The sequence below is a fragment of the Panthera onca genome, chromosome D1, assembly GCF_046562875.1.
Source record: "Panthera onca isolate mPanOnc1 chromosome D1, mPanOnc1 haplotype 2, whole genome shotgun sequence".
In the NCBI taxonomy this organism is placed as follows: Eukaryota; Metazoa; Chordata; class Mammalia; order Carnivora; family Felidae; genus Panthera; species Panthera onca.
Window position 1 is genome coordinate 109,167,444 of NC_138348.1, and position 19,910 is coordinate 109,187,353.

Below are 19,910 nucleotides of genomic sequence, written 5' to 3' on the forward strand. Positions count from 1 at the left end.
AAGAAAATTATTGATGTGGGTGTTCACAGACTTTGTCCTTTCCCCCAATCCACACAGGAAAATATTATCTTGCTTGCTGCATTTCCACTTGCCCTTTAACTGCCAAATTACCTCCTGTATTTTGATGATGTACAATGAGGACACTGGCAGGGGAGGATGGGTCCAGTGAATCTGAAGTAAGCGGGTAGAGTGAGGGAGATGGAGACATCAGAAGTTCCTCAGGATGGGGTGGATGAGTTGAAGTTTCTCCCTGCTTTAGGGCTGAATTGGTGAATGAAGAGCTCAGGAGTGTGTGGACAACTAGACAACTGGCCAGATGAAGAAAGGATTGTAAGATGTATTCATGGGGGTTGTGTATCAGAACCTCCTCATGTCCTTTGACAGATGCAAGCAGAGGATGCAGTCTCCTTTTTAAGAGCATCGAATCTCAGAACACTGTTACCATTCTGATCAACTGTGCTTTGGGATACTTCCCAGAGCATGAAACACAAAGGTTGTAGCCCTAGCAGGGCTACTCTTGGGGGGCTTGTCCAACAGTGTGAACTGAGAGTACTCAGCTGAAACTTAGTATGACGTCATTGCTTTGTCACCTGAGTCAAGAGCACATTTTTATACCCAGCCCAAGAGCACCCTATTACCATGGCTAACAGACTTTATGATGATAGTGGAGAGGAGGGCAGCTTTGATGGCAGCAGGGATAGCAACAAACACATCCTGGTGGGTAGGCTGAAATCCAGGTTGTGAATGATATTCTACTTTGGGTGGATGTACCAGCTGCAGAACTAAACTTATACATGAGTTCACTAAATTGAGAAAGTCTAAAGGAATCCTTTAAGAAACAGTGCAATGAAAATTATGTTTTATCCCAATATCCATGGATATCCAATTTCTCAAGGAGGTAGACCTCTGTGGCTCCTCAGAGGAAGCCAAAGCCAGATGTGAATAACTCCAACCTTAGTTGACCAGATCCTCATGCCAGAACTAGATCCCATGGGGACATGGTGGTGGCCATATAGACTGAATTTAGAAGCACTGGTAGGTTATTTGCCAGAAATGAAACGTGATACATCAAAGACTGAAGAAAAGGACTTTGCATTATGGTTAGAAAAATTTCAAGGGTGGACAGAATCAGCCTCAGAAGGGTATCTCCACTGTGAGATTTCTTATGGGCATAAAGAGCTGAGCTTTATATACAGGTCAGCCTCATAGAGGATGACCATTGAGTGACATTTGTGAAACTCCTTGTGCTCCAGAGACTGGAACACATGGACCATCACTTCATCAGGGTTACAGATGCTGTTTTGTTTGGGATATTGGTATGAATTTGTTTGGGATATTGGTATGTTCAAAGATTATCTAAATATTAAGATAATTGTGAGACAAAAATCCTTGAGGAGTCTCTCCTACCAGCTCCATCAGAACATTCCCAGGGTAAACTTTGACTTGGGTTCAGTTAAGCTCTATGAAAATGATACCCACTGGGATTTCACGAGAAGAAACCAGAGAATGAATCCAAGAACTATAAGTGCCAAGAAGGTAGAACCCAAATAAGAAAAAGACTTCATGTGGAGTTAAGCAGTAGGATGTTCCAGATCTGTGGGATCTGGTCAGCTTTGCATGTTGACACTATGTGATGATCACCACATGAAAGGGGGTGGAAAACAAATGAAATATTTTTGAGATGAATAATGCTTAAAATGTTATGTGATGTCAGTGATAATTTGCATTGATGCTTCCTCCTAGTTAATCTATATTGACAGAAATTGTACTATGAAATCCTAAAAATAGAATTTCAAAGTGAAATTCTAAAAAACTCTAAAAAATGGGTGCAGCCACCTGTTTTGTGTAGTGCTTACACACTCGAGCTTTGATTCGCTATAAAACTTGGGACAGTAAATCTCTCTGAGCTTCCGTTTCCTCCTTTGTGAGCTGGAGATAATAATATCTACCTTACATATGGTGGTTAGCACACACACATCTCTGTCAACACACACACACGTATAGATGGATACACATATACATATAATGCATCTCACGTAATAAAGTGCTTAGGGAATGCTATTCTAATATAATGGTATTATTGTTGTAAGTATTGCATATTTGTAGACATAGCAGCACTGAAGACATTGGTCATACACTAAAGGAGATTTTACAAATAACAAATATCTCTTCTGAAAAAAAAACAAGATTGGGGAATGGCATAGTTTTAGGGAAGATGAAGAGTGTGTGAGTATCAGGTGCAGATATGGATGAGTGATGATTTTGACCAGTAGGAGATTTAACAAGGTAAACTTGGACAAGATGGCCCTGGAACGGGACCTTGGAGGCAGGTGCCCTCTGCTGGAGAGGAATAACAAATGCCAGCCTGTGGGGAGGAGAAGGAAACTGAGGAAAGAGGATCCTATTTGGGCAAGAAGCATCCAAGTAGACAATAGAGATAGATTAGATGGCGACTTGAGCACAGCCCTGTGGAACTCAGTGAGGCTCCCAGTCAGGTGGCCCTCCCCTCCCAGCCCCCACCACCTCTGGTCCTGACTTTGGGCTCCCCCAAATTTTGGCTGACTTCCAGGTGGAATCTCACAGGAATCCCATATGTATTTTTTCCCTAAATCTAGCCTCTGTTTTTTAGTCTATGGGGGTATTGTTCAGTTTCTAGGGGGGTTAACTCAACTTAGAGTATTTCCACATGGTTGTGTATTATCTTGTTATACACACATACCACACGTGTGTGTGTAGATGTAGGACATGTGTGAACATGCACATATATATTACCCTGTCATTTCTGGTGTTTGGTGAAAGACATAAAGAGTGTAGTATGTGTCCAGTTCACATCTTGAAACTGAGAGTCCTTTAATGAAGGCCTGTTATGCTGTGGTCATGACAGAAGCAAAACATGGGGCACAGGGGACAAGAATAAAGCAGGGAACAAGAAGTAGGTGCCTCAAAGTGTGTAACTGGAAAGTTAACGCTTGCAGTAAAGAGGTGGTTTTGTTCTTAATAAAGTGGCATTTTATAGTTGTAAAGAATCATAAGACACTAAGTTCTATACTAGAGCCTTCCACTTGCCATAGAACTCTGGGTACAAGTTTGTATTTTCATTTAGTGATTTTGCTTTTTAGAAGGAGAGAGATAGGACCCAACAAATCCATTTCCCCAAGAGGCTAAAGTTAAGAGGAAAAGCTTTTCCAAGGACGCAGCCTGAATTCTGTTATGAAATCTCAGCAGAGTGAGCTGTTTCGCCGAGGACTCCAATTTAATCATTACCTCATTTGTCTCATGCTGAGTCTTTTGCTTCCACCTTTCTTCATTAGAAAAAGCAATCAATCTCTTAATTTTGTGGAGTTTTTAAATAGTTCCATCTAGATCCATATCAAACGAACACAGGGAATCATACACATGATGCAAGAAGAGATAGTCAAAAGTAAAAACCCCTCGAAAGTATGAATTAAACCAATCTAACCTTAGGCTTTCCAGACAAGGTGACTCGATCTCTACAAAGGCTTTTATTCTTCTCTTTCTCCTCACTTCTCAGATGGTTTTCTCACCCCAGATAATAGGAGGTCCTATAAATTTCTAACCCTCATTGCTATTAAGATTTATTAACATGACTATGTGACAAAGGAATATCCCAACACCACTGGTTTGAATGTCTGTGCTCTAGGTACATGAATACTAACGTGGCTGATGAAAGTGCTAAACCTTGCAGTGGTGTTTGGCTTCGAAAACTAGGTTTGGGCCCAGCTCTCCTGAAACAGAAGCGTGATCATCATCATATCATGAGCATTTCGTGAGCTCATGCTCAACGTTGTCGTGCATTGTTTCCCTTCATTTTAACAGTGACTCAAAATTAGGTAGATGCTCTGAATGCCCTTATATGAGGCCTTATTCTGCAGATGAAGGAACTGAGGCTTGGAAAGAGAAGCAATTCAAGGCACACCAGGGCTAGCACCGCCCAACTCCAGGGGGCACCATCACACCACAGCCGTAGAGCTGACCATTGCAGACTTTGCACAGTTCCACACAGTCGTGTGCTTCACAGCAGTGGTCCTGTTGGTAATGTGCAGGGTGACGGTAAGTGCTTAAACATTTTCCAGCAGGCTTCAAAGCTATCATTTAGAAGAAGTACTGTACTCCAAGGGTAAATGCTGGAATGAGTTCCTTTAATAAGTTCTCTTTGGGCTTATTTGGGACAAACCTGACGTATGCTTAATTCTCTATTGTTAATGGATGAAGTCTAGAAAATCTCACATTTTTGTTTTTTGTAACAGCTCCAAATGCTAGGATTTTTAATTTATACATTTCATTTCAGCATATCTGGTGTAAGACCACTGAACCTTCTTTTTTAATTTAAAATTATTTATGTATGTATGTATTTATAATATAACTTATTGTCAAGTTAGCTAATATACAATGAATGTATACAGTGTGCTCTTGTTTCAGGGGTAGATTCCCATGATTTATCGCTTACATGCAACACCCAGTGCTCCTCCCAACAAGTGCCCTCCTCATTGCCCATCACCCATTTTTCCCTCTCCCATGCCCCGCCTCCCCCATCAACCCTCAGTTTGTTCTCTATACTTAAGAGTCTCTTATGGGTTTGCCTCTGTCTCTGTTTGAAACTATATTTTCCCCTTCCCTTCCCCCATGGTCTTCTGTTAAGTTTCTCTGCTTCCACATATATGTGAAAACATGGAATCTGTCTTTCTCTGACTGACTTATTTCACTCAGCATAATACCCTTCAGTTCTATCCATGTTGTTGGAAATGGCAGGATTTAATTCTTTCTCATTGTCAAGTAGTATTCCATTGAATATATAAACCACATCTTTATCCACTCATCTGTTGATGGACATTTGGGCTCTTTCCATAATTTGGCTATTGTTGAAAGTGCTGCTATAAACATTGGGGTACACGTGCCCCTATGCATCAGCACTTCTATAGCCTTTGGATAAATTCCTAGTAGTGCTATTGCTGGGTCATAGGGTAGTTCTATTTATAATTTTTTTGAAGAACCTCTATAGTTTTCCAGAGTGGCTGCACCAGTTTGCATTCCCACCAACAGTGCAAGAGTGTTCCCGTTTCTTCACATCCTCACCAACATCTGTTGTTTCCTGAGTTGTTTATTTTAGCCACTCTGACCGGTGTGAGGTGGTATCTTAGTGTGGTTTTGATTTGTATTTCCCTGATGAGGAGGGATTTTGAGCATATTTTCATGTGTCGGTTGGCCATCTGGATGTCTTCTTTGGAAAAGTGTCTATTCATGTCTTCTGCCCATTTCTTCACTGGATTATTTGTTTTTCTGGTGTTGAGTTTGGTAAGTTCTTTATAGATTTTGGATAATAACCTTTTACCTGATATGTCATTTGCAAATATCTTTTCCCATTCTGTCAGCTACCTTTTAGTTTTGCTGATTGTTTGCTTCACTGTGCAGAAGACTTTTGTTTTGATGAGGTCCCAATAGTTCATTTTTGCTTTTGTTTCCCTTGCCTCCAGAGACATGTCAAGTAAGAAGTTGCTGTGGCTGAGGTCAAAGAGGTTGTTGCCTCTTTTCTTCTCTAGGGTGTTGATGGTTTCCTGTCTCACGTTTAAGGATCGTTGAATCTTGAATTGACTGGAAGCATGCAGCGAGTATGTTCTTGTAATTTATTCCATTACATGTCCCAGTTAACCATCTAAATCTTTGTGGGTTTTTTTTTTTTGACTTTCACATTAAGCAAAATAGTCTACACGTTGCTGGTACAGCATTCATTATCTTTCAAAGCTAAGAATAGGCAATAAAGAGACTGGCATTTTAATTAGATACTTACCTTCACATACCTTCCAGCAACAGCCTAGCAAAACTGAATAATAGATGACTGTTTGGTCTGACTTCAGACATCCTCATCCTTCAATTGCATCATGACAGACCACACAGGAGTGCAGGATAAGAACAATTTTGTTCATTTTTTTCTTAAACCATACCTTGCTCTTCTTTCCTTATAGTTATTCCAATTCACTCTGGTTTTCTGTTCTTCGAGCAGTGCAGTGATGCTTGTTGGCAGAGCACCTGCTATCTTTATACGTAATCATTTTCTGAAACGCTGATGTTAGAAAATGAGATAATGGCATTCCAATTAGCCCAGCCTGTCCCTTTTTCTTCTTTGTCTCCCACACCTACAGGTGGGTGTTCAGGGCACTGGGTTTGGGCTGCCCTCCTAGAAAACTGGGACCAGATGGCGCTAACCTCTCTTGGAGCGTGGATCTGAATAGAGGAATTCACAGGCTGCCACCTTGAGCCAACCGCTGTCAAACCTGGGCAGACTGTCAAATTGGATTGTCAGTTTAAGAAGGCTAAGTCAAGAGGGAGAATCTAGGTGGGAGACAATAGTGGAAAAGCCAGCAAAACCAGGGCAACAGGTAATTGCTAGAGAATTTGAAGTAAATGGGGCGGGGCAGATTCAGGAACTACTGAACCCTTGCTGTGACAGGGTTATAATTACAATGATAGACAAGATGTGGTGCTCTGTCCTCAGAAAAGCTCAGATAATAAGACAGCTACAATACGGGGTGACAGATGTTAGAACAGAGGTGTGCACAAGGTATTGCGAAGGAAATTAAACTACCTAAGGTGAAAGGGAACGGGAGGACAGCCAGGGACCATGTAACAAGGAAGAAAATATGGCAACTGAGCTTGAAGGATCAGTGGTATTTAAATAAGCAGAAAATAAGAGAGAACATTCTAGAAAGGGACATCCTACTGCAAATCAACAACTTTGTTCTACAGCCAGTGGAAGGGGAAGAGATCTCCAAATGGCTATAACCCAATGGAGATACAAGAAATGATACTGGTGAGGTGGGAAGAAGCCAGGATGTACAGGGACATTTGGTTATATACTCACAAGTTGTTCTATACTCACAATTCAGGTGGGTAACAGGAATCACTAAAGATTTCAAGGTGGGGTAGAGAGATGATCAGATTTGTGTAGAAAAGCCACTTTGGCACCCATGTGGAGGATGCCTCAGAAGGACCTGACATGAGAGAAGGGAGATTAGGGGCAGGGGCACCTGGGTGGCTCAATTGGTTAAGCACCTGACCCTTGGTTTCAGCTCATGTCATGATCTCACAGTTTTGTGGGACTGAGCACCCCCGTTGGGCTCTGCCCTGACAGTGTGGAGCTTACTTGGGATTCTCTCTCTCTCTCCCTCTGTCCCTTCTCCATTCGTGCTCATGTGCGCTCTCTCTCTCTCTCTCTCTCTCAAAATAAGTAAATAAACATAAAAAATATTTAAAAAAAGAGAAGGGGGATTAATTTATAGGCACTTGTAATACAGTCTATTCGAGAGATGAAAAGGACCTGGACCAAGAAAGTAGGTAAAAGATATATCTGAGAAATACTGTGGAAATAGAAACTTGAAAACAGATCATAGATGGGTACCAGATTTTAGATGGTTGGAGGGAACACAGGAGGAGAAACAATTTGAAAAGGGGAGATAAACCAAATGAATTTGGTTTTAGGTTTTCTGAATTTTGAGAGCTCTAGGACATTCGGGAGGGTAGTTCCAAAAGCAGAATGGACTTTAGGAGAGTGGTAATCCTGGAGATAAACCACCTGGGTTTACATGAGATCAATTTATATGATATAACATGAAATCAATTTACATGAGAGATGAGATATGCATTATATATATATATATATATATATGTATATATATATACATATATATATATGAGGTATATATATATATGTGTGTGTATATATATATATATATATATATATATATATATATATATATGAGGTATAAATATCTGAGATAAATTTAAATGAGATAAATCACCGGGATTTACATGACACATGGAGTGTTACCAACTCATGGATAGTAGTTGAATCCATAGCCTGGATGAGCTTAACCAAATTGATGTGGAATCAATTCTGGATATGTAATGTACAGCATGATGACTGTAGTTAGGTATTGCATATTTGAAAGTTGCTAAGAGAGTAGTTTTTTTTTTGTTTTTTTTTTGTTTTTTGTTTTTTTTTTGCTAAGAGAGTAGATCTTAAACGTTCTCATCACAAGGGAAAAAAAACTTGTAGCTATATGAGACGATAGATGTTAACTAGGGGTAATCATTTCACAATATGTACCTATATCAAATCATTACGTTGTACCCCTTAAACTTACATAATATTATATGACAATTACATCTCAATGAAACTGGAAAAAAAATGAAAAAAAAAAAGCAACTAAACAAATAAAGCCCAAGGACAAAGCCATGGGGAGCCCGAGTTAAAGGGGACAATGGGAAGGATATTGTCGTGAAAAGTGCATTGCCACGGAAGTGGTAAAACAGTGGCATTCAGTATTGCCCAAAGTACTTGAGGGTAAGTGACAGTTTGTAGAGCATTGTTATATTCAACAACAGTGATGTCAGAGCCTTCCAGTGGAGGGTCAATTTTGGGTTGGGGAGTGAATGAGAGGAAAAGAAATCAAGACTGTGACTATTCCATTTTTCTAGAAGCTTGACTTTAAAGGGAAAGAGAAAAAAGACTTAGCACAGCTGGATGAGACAGGAGGGTCATGTGTTATCTTTATATAACAGATAGCAGAATGGAAGCTCTGAGAAGTTGTGATTTGCCCAGGGTCAACCCCTGGTCAGTAGTGGAGCCAAAATGCAATCTGATTCTGAATTCAGATTTTCTCCTACTTGTCCACCTGAGTAATTGCAGGATCATCCATTGTAGTGGATATGGTCATAATCAGTGTAAATGAGACCATGGTATATGTCATCTGGAAGAGGGTGGGGTAGGAAAAGGGAAGAATTATTTCCCCTGTTTGTCCGAATTGGTGAGATGTAGACAGGAAAACTTCATTTTAAGCCTCATTTGGCCTGTTTTCTTGGCTGGCTGTGGTTGTTCTGCCAGCCAACTCCTGCTTTCCTCTTTAGCTGTAGCCCTGACAGCCTTGTGCTCCTACTGTGATTTCAATTCATAACCTGACCAAGGATGATAAAAAGTAAATTGCATTCCCAAGTATATCCATAGTACAGGCCAATTACTTAGCTGCCCGAAATACTTTGTCATTTGGACGACATGCATTAAATAGAATCTTTCTTCCTTGATTGAAGAAATGCAAATTGTTTAGTGTTTTCTTTAGGGATTAAAGCACCTGTCCTTGTGGTGATGCCCAGTCTGTTGGAGTCGGAGCAGCCATCTGCAGTAACGAGGATTATGTAACATCCCTTGCTTTCACGTAAAGATAAGCCTCCAATGCAGACTTGAGGAAACCAGATTCTATTCTGAAGTCAGATACTGTGAACTTGAGTCATCATCTCTTGGCCCTCCTCACCAAGAACCTAGAATCTTAGAATCAGAATTAGATGCAGTGCCGGGGCACCTGGGTGGCTCAGTTGGTTAAGCATCTGACTCTTGATTTTGACTCAAGTCACGGTCCCAGTGTCGTGAGATTGAACCCTGTGTGGGGCTCGTGCTGAGCATGGAGCCTGCTTAGGATTCTCTCTCTCTCTCTCTCTCTCTCTCTCTCTCTCACTCTCACTCTCTCTGCCCCTCGGCCCTGCTTTTGCATGCTTACTCTCTAAAATAAAAATGAAAAACAAAATTAGATGCAGTGCTTTGTGATACTTGGAGTCCAAGTTCACATGGAAGATGGTATCCACATTAGAAAGGTTTAAGACGATAGAGTGCATTCACATACCTTGTGAATGAGCCTGGCCTGAGAATGGACTTTTGTCATAATTACTCAAACCCAAATATCTATTCCTTTTTTTTTTTTTTAGAGAGAGAGAGAGAGAGAGAGAGAGAGCACATGTGCATGCATGAAGTGGGGGAAGGGCAGAGAGAGAGAGGGAGAGGGAGAGGGAGAATCCCAAGCAGGCTCCATGATGTCAGTTCAGAGCCTGATGCAGGGCTTGATCACACGACCCTGGGATCATGACCTGAGCTGAAATCAAGAATCAGTCATTCAACCAAGTGAGCTACCCAGATGCCCCCCAAATATCTATTCCTAAGTAGATTTACCTCCTCCTGTAAGAAGTAGCAAGTTAAAAAATGATATTTCTTGAAATAGATGCTAAAGCTTCTTAAGAGTGGGAATCCTGTCTTATGCTTGTTTCATAATAATAATAATATGGTTATGTGTAATAATTGCTATATCCCATAGATTAATGAATATTATGGGCCAGTACTTATTGTTCAGCTTATAGTCATGCCCAGTAAATAACTGTTGACTGATTTCACCTCATTCTAAGTTCCTTAGTAAATTAACTGCAGTTTGTAAGTTGAACTAATGCCCCTTCCAACAGTACTAGGAGCTTCAAAGAAAGCTGCCTTTAGGGTTTGTTGGCTGAAGAGCTCTTCCTAATAGAATATGATGCATCCAGGAAGAAACAACAAAAATATGACAGTTTCCCTTCAACATTTTCCTTTTGTTTTTTTGCCTGTTGGATTTACTATCTAGTTATATCTGATCACAGTGGGAGGCATAGGTGCAAATAAAGTAGATACGTGTGTGCTTTGTTTATTTTATACTCAGTTATTAAATGGCTTTATGAAATAAGAACTTAGCAATGGAAATATTGTCTTTTCTCTTTCTACATCCTGAAGTTCAGTCCTAGGCTGTCTTTCCCCATCACTTTGCATCTCTGCATATTAGGAGGAAATGGATCTGAGATTAAAAAGCCCTAAGTGAAGTCCATGAGAAGTTGTAATATTTTATGAGAGCATACATTTTCTGGGGCCAGGAACCCTTCTTCCATTCTCTGTTTTGTGAAAAATAAGCCCATCTACAGTGTCATGGCCAACCTTCCAGGCTGACCAAGGCTCCGGCCAAGCAAAGAGCAAATAGAACTTGAGATCAGATGGCTACAAAGCAAACACCAAGTCCAAGAGGAACCTGCTAGCTGCTCACGGAGTGAAAGCACCTCAGAATTCTTTCTAACTTCACACCTGCATTACAGCTATACCTAAAACCTTCATAAGCTGCACATCCAGACACGGAGTACTAACTGACCAAACATACAGATCTCTTTGGGTAACACAGCTTGAATTTGGATCTCCATTCATTGCTAGGGAAATGTAGGAAAGGTCCATCTTTGAAACAGTGGAAAATTTTGCCATCTGTGAAAGTGAGGGATACTGCTATTTTATTTTTTATTTTTTTCAATATATATATTTTTTTTTCAGGAATAGGATTTAGTGATTCATCACTTACATATAACACCCTGTGCTCTTCCCAACAAGTGCCCTCCTTAATCCCCCTCACCTTTCTAGCCCATCTCTCCACCCAACACCCACCAGCAACCCACAGTGTGTTCTCTGTATTTAAGAGTCTCTTATGGTTTGCCTTCCTCTGTAAGAAACTATTTTTTTCTCCTTCCCTTCCCCAATGATCTTATGTTAAGTTTCTCAAATTCCACATATGAGTGAAAACATATGATATTGTCTTTCTCTGACTGACTTATTTCATTTAGCATAATAACTCTTGTTCCATTCAGGTTGTTGCAAATGGCAAGACTTCATTCTTTTTTTGTCACTGAGTAGTATTCCACTGTGTGTGTGTATATATATACACACACACACACCACATCTTCTTTACCCTTTCATCAGCTGATGGACATTTGGGCTCTTTTTCTTTCCATACTTGGCTATAGTTAATAGTCCTGCTGTAAACGTTGGGATGCATGTGCCCCTTAGAATCAGCATTTTTGTATCCTTTGGATAAATGTCTAGTAGTGCAATTGCTGAGTCATAGGGTAGTTCTATTTTTAATTTTTTGAGGAATCTCCATACTGTTTTCCAGAGTGGCTGCACCAGCTTGCATTTCCAACAGTACAAAAGAGTTCTCCTTTCTCTGCATTCATGCCAACATGTGTTGTTGCCTGAGTTGTTAATGTGAGCCATTCTGACAGGTATGAGGTGATATCTTTTTGTGGGTTTGATTTGCATTTCCCTGATGATGAGTGATGTTGAGCATTTTTTCATGTGTGTTTCAGCCATCTGGAAGTCTTCTTTAGAAAATTATTCATGTCTTCTGCCCATTTCTTCACTGGATTATTTGTTTTTTGGGGTTTTGAGTTTGATAAGTTCTTTATAGATTTTGGATACTAGCCCTTTATCTGATATGTCATTTGCAAATATCTTCTCTCATTCAGTCAGTTGCCCTTTAGTTTTGCTGATTATTTCCTTTCCTGTGCAAAAGCTTTTTATCTTGATGAGGTCCCAATAGTTCATTTTTGCTTTTGTTTCCTTTGCCTCCAGAGACATGTCAAGTAAGAAGTTGCTGAGGTTGAGGTCAAAAAAGTTGTTGCCTGTTTTCTCCTCTAGGATTTTGATGGCTTCCTATCTTACATTTAGGTCTTTCATCCATTTTGAGGTTTTTTTTGTGTGTATGGTGTAAGAAAGTGGTCCAGGTTCATTCTTCTGCATGTCGCTGTCCAGTTTTCCCAACACCATTTGCTGAAGAGACTTGTTTTCCATTGGATATTCTTTCCTGCCTTGTCAAAGATTAGTTGGCCATTCATTTTTGGGTTCATTTCTGGGTTCTCTATTCTGTTCCATTGATCTTTGTGTCTGTTTTTGTCCCAGCACCATACTGTCTTGATGATTACAGCTTTGTAATACACCATAAAGTCCAGGATTGTGATGCCTCCAGATTTGGTTTTCTTTTTCAGGATTGCTTTGGGTATTCATGGTCTTTTCTGGTTCCATACAAATGTTAGGGCTGTTTATTCTAGCTCTGTGCAGAATGCTGGTGTTATTTTGATAGGGATTGAGGGTAATGCTATTTTAATGAACAAATCCAAAGATGATATTCGAATCTTAGTTTGGTCAGTAGGGCACAGAGCCCAGCACTGTACCTGACATATAACAAGTGCTCAAAAAAATACTTGTCAGTTGAATAAAGAGTGAATGTCTGGGGCGCCTGGGTGGCTCCGTCGGTTAAGCATCCGACTTCGGCTCAGGTCATGATCTCGCGGTTCGTGGGTTCGAGCCCCGCGTCGGGCTCTGTGCTGACAGCTCAGAGCCTGGAGCCTGCTTCGGATTCTGTGTCTCCCTCTCTCTCTGACCCTCCCCTGTTCATGCTCTGTCTCTCTCTGTCTCAAAAATAAATAAACGTTAAAAAAAAAAAAATTAAAGAGTGAATGTCTTGTTCACTGTCTTTTCCATCCCTCATATCACCACCTGAACCCCCATACCAGGTTTTTAACTTGGGATGAAAGGATTGCATTTGAGCCTCATCTTCATGGCTATTGTTACACTTTATACAAATTTAGTTTTGAGGGGGGTTCTACCTAGCCAAAAAGTATCGAAGGGGAAGGCATTGGGTCTCCTTTCCCCCAGTCTCTATAATTTGTTTGGAAATAAGTTCAAGTTGGTTACTTACCCGTAGCAAAGATAGGAAGGAATTTTTGATAGTAAGGCACATTTCTGGCTTTATTTTCTCTCCATTTTATAAGAACAATTATGCATATTTAAAGGACTTCTGGACATCTGGTAGCTAAAGAAGGTCAAACGAAACACAGAAGATGATTTTTCATCCCTGAAGTGAGGGGTCAAGTCTCTTTTCCAAATATAATAGGCTGTTAAATGGGACATATGGCTACTGCCTCTAAATTTTAGCTAAAGCTTCAAAACTATGGATGATAGGGGAGATGTAAACCAACTTTCTAATATTCTTAACATTTGCAGTCTTTCTGGAATCATTGAAAAAGTTATATATATATTTCATACAAATCGTTACATTAGGATGTCTTATCATGTGTGTTGTCTCGGGATTTCAAAGCCAGAAATAAAAAGGTCTACATATAGTAATAATCTAAATACAGAAAACTGCCAAAGTGGGCAGCAGCCATTTATCCATATAGCTTACTGAAAAAATTCAGGGAATTGGTCTGACATTGCCTCTCTGTTCCTTCAACTGCCTTTTCCCCTCTCCGAGTCCTCATACTTGATATAAGGAGAGATGTGCCAGTGGGGAGGGTGCCTTTGGGAAGCGTGATGCAGTGTGTCTAAGAATACTGTGCTTTTCTCCCCAAGACCTTGTGTGTAGAGAGGCAACTGTGGGCATCATCTGTCCCTGTTGTGAAGGGAGAAAGGTCTTGGTAGAACCACTTGTAAAGACGAGGGATGGGGTGGGAAGGAAGGGAGACTGATGTGCTCTTCTACTGGGTATTTGCCTGTCCTCCCCTAGTTGGGCCTGCTAACTTGCATCTGTGTTAGCACAGCATGTGGGCAAGAGAGAGTCGAAAAGGGTGTCACCCTGGAACTGCCGGACAGAGATGGGCTCAAAGCTGCTCCTGTACCTGGAGGTGTGGAAGATGGATCCCATGTGGATGGAAGGCACCCAAGAGATGGCCACATCACACAAATGACTGCTGACGCCTGGAGTTGCTGCTGGGGAGAAAGAGGACCCCTCACTGGACAGGGCAGGTTGGATGGACCACCCGCCCACAGCCCACATTCTCTGTCCTAGAAAAGTGGTCCTGGATACCCATGGAAAGAGCTGAGAACTCACAGTCAGGGAAGATGTCAGTCCCTCCCTCTTCCTCTTTCCCACCCTGACTGAGAAGGGGGAGTGTAAGGAAGCATGTGAGGGGCAGGTGTACCCCCTCCTGCACAACAAGCTGCTAGAACCCCAGGGGAAGCTGGAATTAGAGCTGGGGAGGGTACAGGAAGGGGGAAGCTCTTTGAATCATGTGGGAAATTGAAGTTCAAGAGTGAAATGTCTCAGCTAAGACATTTTGGGAAGTCAAAAGTGACTGAAATGTTATGAGACCTCGTCGGGAGGAAGGATGGGTTTGACAGAGTATATCATTGGGCGGCCACTGTGAGGAAAAATGGTTCCACCTTTTAATCTCAATAATTGAGACCCCTCCATAAACTGGTTGCACCATCTGACGTTCCATCTCGATGAACTCTCAGGTGGCCCATCCTTGTGTCACGCCTTCAACATGCTGAATGCCATTTCTTTGTTATCTTTGGTTTTGGAGCTGTTTTGTACCTCCAGAGTATACATTTATGGGAGACAAGGACTTTGCTAGTTTTGCATTCCCCCACCCCCACCTCTGGTATCTGATATATGTACTTGAGACATGAACTCAGCTTCAGATTCACCATGATGTCCTTTCCAACTATTTGGGGACAAAATAAGGAAGGAAATGACAATTTGAATCTAAAATTAATAAAGTGTCATAAATGAATGAGATTTTCCATCTGTGGAAATCTTTTCGGAAGGAAATGATTTTGGCTGAGGGTTTCTGATAAGATTAGAGAGTTCTTAGCTCCCAGCCAGGGACCTCAGGGGCTCCTCCTTCCCCCAAAAGAAGGCATAGATTTAGAATGTAACTAATGAAAGAGAGGCAGTCATCTTGGAAATAGTGACATGTCTATCTTGAAGGTATGTTGTAACAACAGAAGTCTTTGGTGGCTGTTAAAGAGCATTGAAAAAGCAAGTGTTTGGGAAGAATTTGTGATTGCTAATCTGTCATTGTCAGAGGCACAGACACCAGACACTGTGTCTGGCAGATGTGTATTTTCTAGTCATGTTAAAGCTGAACTACCTTGTGGACTCGGACTCAGGGAAGCATCCAGAACACCACCCAGGTTTCTTTGTTTGGGGTGGAATCCTTCCCACAAATCTTCTGGTGACAAGTCAGTCTCCCAGGTAACGTGACAGCTGGAGGTGAGTGGATGGGGGCGGAGGAAGAGCTGTGCCCTCGAGAGCAGACATGAGTATGCCAATCACCACTTTCCATCTAAATTGAGTCTGCCCTCATGGTGATGTTGTGTGAATTTGGATAGCAAGGATCAGTTTCTGGAACATGCGTGGTCCTCAGGAGGACAAACACAGTGATCAGAGTTTGCTGCACTTGGAAGCAGATCTCAATCTCTTGATCATCCCCCTCTGGGAGTAGGCATCAGGTGCCCCATTTCCCTCCTCTCCACCCCTCATGTTTGTGGTGTAGGAGGGTGATGGGGTAGCGGGGAGGGGTGGGGTGGGAGGGAGTAGCAGCCCACAGATGGAGTCTTGTCCTGACAACACATGTGGCTGCTGGGGAGAGGAGGCATACGGGGGGGGGGGGGGGTAGAAGGAAAGTGAAGGGTGTCAGGAAATATGGACACAGTATTTTAAGTAGAAGGATGTGTGGAGCTAAGGTTTCTGATGTTGCTTGAATGATAGTACATTCCTTCTAAGGAAGGACGTCTAAGTATGGACATCATCTGCAAAGAAGTCCAGACCAGAGACAATATTGTGACACAGATGCCAGACTCACAAATAAGCATCTAAGGCAGCGCAATCCCAAAAATCTCTTAAATTTTCTTTAAGAAGCTTGGATGCCTTCATTCCATTGGGCCCTCATAGCAATAAGGAAAACGTTCTTGGCTTTATAGTTACATTTCATCTACTTAAAAAGCCTGGGGAGAAATGTAAAAAGAAGGAAAGAAAACACATTTGGCTCCATCACAGCCACTCTGCTTTTAAGCAGATGCACATTCAATTGCAGACTTTGTTTTTTCCCCCAATTAGTCTCCAAATGAGTAACTCATAATTTCCATTTGCATGGTTCATTTTGTCTCCCAGTGAAGTAAATGATTATTTCTTGGTTCAGAGAAAGTCTTTTCAAGGACACCAGAGACCAATAGCATTCTCATCCATTAAAAAATGAAAAAAAGTTTTGCTTACAGTAGTAAAACCAAGTCTTTTAGGCTGCCTTTCTGTCCCTAGCAGCCCTGGGGTGTATGGATAGGTCAGTCATGTGCCTCTCAGGAAACCATTTGGGGTGGCCAAGGGCTTCCCCTCTCTGGTTATGTATGGCCTATGGGCTGTCAGCTCAGCCCACAGCCCTGAGAGGTGATCTGGTATGTTGCGTTCTGCTCAAACAGAAAGGCGCTGGGCCAGTTGTGCCTTTTGTTCAGGGGAAGTGTGGTAAATGCAGTCTTCCCCCCATACCCATTCATTGCAGGCTTTTACTGGCTTAAAACCATCAATGGATTCCATTGCCATGGAATGGCATGGAATGACCATGACCATGGCCATGACGATCAACAAGAAGTTCTTTATCTTTTCCTAGGTCTGCCTAAGTCTGACCCATGCCTGTTTTCCTGATTGTGTCCTGAACCTTCTCCCTCCCTTATTGCTCCATCCATACTGTGTTTTTAATTCCTTAAAATGCCGCTGGGACATGGTCTGCTTGGAACTTTCTGCACCCGTTTTGCTTCTAGTATCAATGAAATAAACTTACAATTTAAAATGAGGGCAAGTGTCTTGAAGTAAGAGTAGATAGAGCTAGGAGAGAAAATAAGGGAGGAGGGAATCTAATTTGGATTGGAGAGGGGCAGGAAGGAGCACTCAGAAAAGGCTTCTAAGCTGATGAATGAAGGATGAGGACCTCACATTTGTTTAATAACTGATTCTCCTACGAGACAGAACTCTGCGAGGGCAAGAGCCATCCTCAGTTGGTTTCCTGCATTACCTGTAGTGCACAGAACCATACTGGTCTGGCGGACACTTAGTGTATGTATTCGCAGATTGCCTAAGTGAATATTCAGAACACCCTATGAGGTTAGGCTGTTGTTCCCATTTCCCAGTGAAAAACACAGGGCTGAGAATGACAAGGCTACTTGCCCAAGGTCACCAGGACTTGCCTCTAGGACATGACACGGCCAAGATTAGAAGCCAAGTGCAAGTCCAAGGCTCTGACCTACTACCTCGGTGGCATCCTACAGGAAAGCAATACGTGAATTTGTGCTTTGGGTCAAAGAGGTTACAAGAGCACACTGACCTCCAGTCAAACGGCACGCTCTCCTGATCACATCCTGAACTTTCCCACTCTTGTCTCTTTGGCCCTTTCTGTTCTACCTGGAAACTTTCCCCTCTTTCTGTGTCTATCCAAATCTCACTGTGCAGAGGCCACCTCAGATATACCTTCTAAACTCTGTTTGCACTTTTGCTGCAATGCTACCATCTACTTTGTGTGAGGATTATTTATATCTCTCTCCTGTCGGGTAATTCCCTCCTTGAGAGATGAGATCGTATCCTATTTGTATTTGTAAACCTTGAAGCACTTAGCACAATGCCTTGCATATAGTTTGTGCTTTTTTAAAAAAAATTTTAAGTTTATATTTTTTGAGAGAGAGAGAGAAAGAAAGAAAGAAAGAAAGACAGGAAGAAGAACAAGCAGGGAAGAGACAGAGAGAGAGGAAGAGAGAGGGAATCCAAAGCAGGCTCCACACTGTTAGCACAGAGCCTGATGCAGGGCTCGAACCCACAAACCATGAGATCATGACCTGGACTGAAACCAATAATCAGACGTTTAACTGACTGAGCCACCCAGGTGCCCCTAGTTTATGCTCTTTAAAAATTATAAACCTTGATTCCAAAGCCTCAAGTTGTGCTACTTTCCATAGATGCGTTTCTAGGACAGTATGCATAATGGTGTCTCTCTTACTCACTGATGAATGTGGTCTAGAAAACCCTGCTTGACTTCCAGACTTGTCTCTCTGCTGACCAGGAAAGTCATTTAATCTCTCTATGCTTTTTCTTTCTTTCTTTCTCTCTCTCTTCCTTCCTTCCTTCCTTCCTTCCTTCCTTCCTTCCTTCCTCCCTCCTGCCCTCCCTCTCTTTCTCTTTCTTTCTCTTCCTTCTTTTCTTTCTTTCTTTCTTTCTTTCTTTCTTTCTTTCTTTCTTTCTCTTTCTTTCTTTCTTTCTTTCTTTCTTGTTTAAACTTGGAAAATGTAAGATAACATATGTAAATATAAGTGTAAAGCTGTTATAAAGTTTGACAACTGCCTCTTGAGGGTCTTGGAGGTGCTGTTTGGTCAAAGATGTTGATAGACCAACTTCATGTTTTGATTGGCTTCCTTAACATTGTTTTCCTTGTTCTCACTTTTCAGCATTTAAGTGAATGCATGGCTAATGGTGTGTCAGATTAGTAAGTACGAGAGAAATAATAAAAATAATAATAGCAATAATAATAATCATAATCATAATAATAAAGTATTCCGTTCTAACACTATGTATAATAATCTTATACCAAATTGTCTCATGATCCAATTGTTCCATTCTTGGTCATTAGGCTATAAACCAAGAAGCCAGACTAGATGGAGCTAGACCACCCATTTCTCAAGTTTGTCCGTTGACAGAAAGCCCAACACACACACACACACACACACACACACACACATCAGCATCATCAGGAATGGTCAGTGTGAATTCCTAGTGACCTACTGCTCAGGAAGCTTAGGGCTCTGCCATCGTGGCCATCAAGTATTTCCTGTGGCTTGCCTTCCTCAATGGAACTCTCTGTCTCAGGGATGTCCAGGCTCTGGGCCAGAAATAGGCTTTTCTTTGCCTTTTCAAAAAGCAGTCTCCCTTAACTGGCCCTACATGGTGCCTGGCTGAAAAATATCTCGACTATAGTCACATCATCACTCTGGAGGTGACTATAAACATCATTAACCCTAGAAAGGCAATGTGCATGATACATAGCCCTGTGGGGAACAGTCTGACCAATTCTATTAGTGCAAGAGAAATACAGCTTTGCAGATTACTGTCATTTATTTTATAGGCCTTTGTTACACTTGTCATTCAGAGAAGAAAGAAATCCCTAGTGAAACTTCCATAATATTGAATCGGAATGACTCATATTCTTGCCTAACTATTGTTAAGCTTTTTGGTAGAATTCTGTCTGGTCCTAATTGAAGTTTATAGAACTTTTGCCTTCAAATGCAATAAACCTGTCATCACTAGGGAAGCACTTTGCACCTGGGGATAGGTAGAATTCTGTCTGGTCCTAATTGAAGTTTAAGGAACTTTTGCCTTCAAATGCAATAAACCTGTCACCACTAGGGAAGCACTTTGCACCTGGGGATACAGTGTGACATTGTCGTGTGTGTAGGGTTGATATTCTGAAGAAGA